The following is a 5,266-nucleotide window of genomic DNA, read 5'->3' on the forward strand; positions in this document are numbered from 1 at the left end:
CCAGCATCCTGGAGCACTTCTGTTGTCTTTTGTACGTGTTTTGAGTTTTTATATGCTTCTGAGTTTTTACGTGCTTCGGAGTTTGTACGTGTTTTGGAGTTTGTACGTGTTTTTACGTGTTTTGGAGTTTGTACATGCTTCAGAGTTCGTACGTGATTTGAAGTTTGTATGTGCTTTGTCTCTAGGGGCCACCATAAATATACTTTTATTTATTCACTCCACATAAAATGTAATAAATAAATCATATAATACAAAAATCAACTATTCACATTTCAAGTTTTAACTATTTAAATTTTCAGCTTTTTCCTTTTACAAATTTAAAGTGAAAAGAACACAAAACACTGCAAACCACAACACAATTAAATATAAATTATAATATGAAAACAAACAGAAGATGCACATTCTCTGTCATATGGACCTGCATGAATAAACTTTCTGAATCCTTTATCATCTGCAACCGAAAATAGTTGTGGATGATTACTATACCTTTCTTATGTTGTTGTCCCTGCCTCTCTTTCTCTCTCTCTGGCTCTGTTCCTGTGCTACTGAGTGTAACTACCGCCCCTCCCCCCCTCTGCCCAGCGTAAAGCACAAGGCTCGCGTGCAGAGTGAAGCGGAAAAAAAGTGCGAGAGAGAGGCTGAGAGAAAGAAAAAAAAACAACCCACGTGACGGCTCGCGATAAGGAGCCGGCTCGCGTCGTTCACGTCAAAGAGCCGGCTCTAAGAGCCTTTTCGTTCGCGAACGACCCATCACTAGCAGCTATGCGGGGGCTCCATATTTGCATCTGTTGTGTCGTCTCTTGGTTCTAGGTGGGGCGGATGTGGTGCTGGGTGTTGGCAGCGGTGCAACCGGGGAATGACTGGGGGCTGGTGGGTGCTGCCAGCTTGGCTTTGTGGGGCTTTGGAAAACTTTAAATAACTAGTAAAGCACATAGTAAAGCTGAGCTGATGTCCTCTAGTATACTACTGTCTCACAGTCCCCCTATAATCAGATGTCTGCACTCCTGAGTGCACTTTCCAAGCAGAAAGTAGCGAGTACAAACTCTTTGTAGCTGGTATTGAGAAACACCCAAGGAAGAGCAACTGCAGAGCGATGGGTGAGGTTGTCAGATAAAAATAAATCCAAGAAGCGCTGCAGCACGGGGACCATATATAAGAATTAAAAGGCGAAATAATTTTACATCTTTTTAAAATAAAAATGATGCTTTTAATCAATTAGTTATTCATTTTCAATTTTAATTAATTAACAACACGTTTAACCAATTTCTTAACCTTTTATTTACCATTTCGGGTTATATAGAAAATTAAAATGGTTAAAATGGATGATATTAGGATTGTATGAATCTTGGAAAATAAAGGGCTAATGGTGTATTTAGTTATTTTATTTTGGCACTCTTGGGGGTCCGTACTCTTCAGCGTAACACTGTTTTCATCTTTATTTAAAAAACAAATTACATCTGAAAGCACCTTGCGTCCTGACGTCAGCGGTTCGCCACGGCGACACGGTGTGTCGTAGTGAGAGATGACGTGATCAGGAAAAAAAGCTGTCCGTTACCGGGAGGAAGAGGGCAAGCGTCCTGCTCAGGACAGGTAAAGATGACGGGATGATTTACTTAAGAGCGGGAGAAAGAATAGCGATTACTGTTCAGTGATCAGTGACTGAAGCCATGAGCAGTTTGTTATCGATGATAAGAGAGACGGCGCGAAGGAGCATCATTAGTACTTCATCACACTGCAGCTCAGGGTGTGTGTTTGTTTCCTGCTGCAGGACCACAAAGACTCAAACACGCCGGGACAGTCTCGTCCACCGGAAAAACCGCCGTAGGATATAAAAAATCTTTTTATATGAAATTACACTAGTAATTGATCCAGAATGAATGTGATATATTAAACAAACCCGGTTTAGGCTCTGTGTCTGTGGGTCTGTGGATGCTGGCAGCAGATTCGATGAATCAGCTGATATTGTGAAAATCTGTCACTTTATTAGGTACACCGGTCTGTGTAAACTATTCGAATTTAGTGCAACAGCTCTGCTATAAATGTGACCTCTAATGAACCCAGTAAACTAAATGATGTATTTATTTGCGAGGTCATGGTTAATGACTGTGTTGGACTGAAGTGCTTTTAAAAAAAATTCTCTTCTCTTTGTGTCAGGGACCAACGTCAATATTAAAGACAGCTGTCACCATACAATAGCTGCTACATCCCCAACTCTGCAATTTAGATAAGGTGTGCAGGTATGCATTATAAAGTAAATCATTATACTCGAGACTGTTTAGTTTTTCTAATGTGTCATGGGGAATGAGCCTTGCTCATTAGCTTCAGAAACTATTTTATTTATTAACTAATGTTACTTAGTTATGGCTGTAAAGTTTTATCATGATATTCAGGTAAATTTGATGTAATGATATTTTTGATAATATAGAAAAAGAAAAACTGAAACATGTCTTATCAGTGAGTGCAGGCAGCAGGATCAGTGCAAACAAAAAGAAGGGCATTTTCTGTCTTTTCCAATAAGTTCACTGATGACAGACTACCTAACTCGATGAGTAAATTTGTCAGGATGCAGGTGCAATAAAGCGCAGGTCAAATGTAAGCACTAAAATATCCCAGGTGCTGGAAAATTTAAGTAAAAATGTACCATAACTATTTTAACACATTAACAATACATAAAGTAACTTAACTCTTCAGAAACTGAAGAATATTTTCTACCTGAGATGTTGCATCTAGGTTTATTTTCTTTTTAAACGGTTACTTTAAAACCACCTTTCCCACCATGTTACCTTCTTCTTGCATAGTATTTTTAGACCAACCCCTTTTTTTTGGTGGGTGGCTGTCATGTACTGACCCTGATCGCTGGTTGCTTCAGTCTCCATGCCAAAGTACCCTTGGGCACAATACTGAACCTTAAGGTGCTCTCTTATGTAGACGAAGTATAGAGAAAAGTGCAGAAAAGCTTTGTATGAAAAACATTACTAACATGACCTTTTTACCTTGAGACCTGCTGCTCTTGGTCTCAGACATGCTTGGGCTTATGTCATTGTTGTGGGCAATGTTTTGCATAACTAATGCAAAACTAACAAGCACCTCTGATTGTAAGGCGATAGGAGGCAACCTCTCAGCTGCAGCCTGACTGACAGACTGCACTCACTCTCAGAGAGACTGTTGAAGGTTTGGAAACAACTGCTATGTAATTTGTAAATGCAGACAGATTTCCAACATGTTTTCATTAGACCGAATGAGTCTTTGTCATTTAGCACAACTCGAATCGAGTCAACTCAAATCAATTTACTGACCTTCCAACTAGTAGATGACTCACTATCATCTAATCCACAGCCTCCCAAAGATCCCTGAGGTAGTTAAACAACTCCTTAGTGGCAGTGCCTGTGGTTGGATGAGATTTCGTCCTGAGTTTTTCAAAGGTCTGGTTTAGTGGCCTCAGGATCTCATCTCTGTTTTTTGCCAATGATGTGGTTTTGTTGGCTTCATCAAGCAATAACCTCCAGCTTGCACTTGGGTCATTTGCATCTAAATTAGAAGTGACTTGGGTGATTATTAGGGAGAAGTCTTTGGCAAGGTTTCTCAGTTGGAAAAGGGTAGAGAAGTTTGGCTACGAGTGTGGGGAGATTTGAGTGGCAGATGACAGAAGACTGACGCGCAGTGGTGCAGACTCTGTATCTGTTTGTTGTGGTGAAGAGCAAGCTAGGTACAAAAGTGAGACTGTCAATTTACCCGTTGATTTACATTCTTACTCTCAACAAGCTCTGTGTAGTAATCGAAATAATGAGAAGGGCTGAAAGAGTGCCTGGGCTCAGGATTAGAGGTAACGTGAAGAGCTTGGTCATTTGGGAGCTGCTTCCCAGATAAACAGCAGAAAGCGAATATGTGAACATATTAAATGACGAGTACTTGGAGCTAGCTTTATATACTCACTCAATGTTCAGACTGTCCTTATGCATGTGTGGTAATATTCACAAATGATCCAAAGTAGTTGGTGCATCATTGCACAAACTGATGCATTTCTGTCTAGCTTCAGAAATGTTTATCATTGTATTTAATTAATACTCACGTTTTAATACATGCTACTGCTCATTTCTCATGGACTTGCACACACTTTGATGTATTCTTGCACCTTGCTTGTGCCACTGATCACAACCTTTCTAACGTCCAAGTATTTGCACATCATTGGGTGCCAAATGTTTTGACCATGGGACAAAGTTAGTTTTTCATGTAATTACATTCAAATATTATTTTCTACATTTGTGTGATATAGTGAAGAGGATCCACAAGGACTTCACAAGATGCAAAAACAGACATTTTGTTTAGAAACTGATTCCATGAGCCAAATTTAATATCAAAACATTGAAATAGAAACTAAAAAAAATTCTGTGTCACAAAAAAGGCGCTTATGAAATAAGAGGCCAAAAGGGCAGGAGCTTGAGCGGTGCCTGCTCCCAGTGCAGAATACAGAGTACCTACAGGAAACATGATGTGTGTAATTTCTGTTATCGTACTGAAGAACAACTTGACCCTGAACAGTTCAGTAATAACCTCAATCCAGTCTGAACTAATTCTGGTTTAGTTTGGTTCAAGTTATTATTAAGTTTGAATATTGATTTAGGACACAGTTTCATGCACTCTGTGCAAGCCAGTTAACACAGTAATTTTATGGACTCTATGGATTTGATAAAAGCAATGAATAAAAAAACAACAACAACATCATCGCCATTGTCTGTCAGACTCCAAACCACATTACATCAGCTTGTATTTTAGCCTTAATCCCTCCCTCCGCTCCCTCATGTTGCCATGGCAAACCATCACCTGACAGCTGGATGGGGGTCAGGCTGTTCAGTTTGATGAGACAGAATAATCGGGTATTATTCAATCAAATTCAAACTTTGTGTTTGAATCAGGTTTACTTGTTTCTCTTGTGACTGTAAATAAAATATCTTTGGTGAAAACACTGACTGGTTATCCTACATCACCAATATTTGAACTTGTGACGTTTTGATGCTTTATTGTTAAAGTGTGAAAATACTGCTAAATGCAGTGTGTCACATACACAGCTTATCATTTACCTTTTAAAAAAAAAAATTGAGCCAGCAGTTATTTGGTCCTTTTCTACTCCTTTCAACCACATTATAATGTTTATTACTACTATATCTGAACCCAGCGTTTATGTGACATTCAGACAGTGTTTTCTCATGCTTTAACACCACAAAACTCTATGGTAACCATGTTATTAATATATGGCAGGTGACTCACC

The sequence above is a fragment of the Diplotaxodon limnothrissa genome, linkage group LG9, assembly GCF_057381915.1.
Source record: "Diplotaxodon limnothrissa isolate DT_005_m linkage group LG9, D_limnothrissa_male_GT1.1, whole genome shotgun sequence".
Lineage (NCBI taxonomy): Eukaryota > Metazoa > Chordata > Actinopteri > Cichliformes > Cichlidae > Diplotaxodon > Diplotaxodon limnothrissa.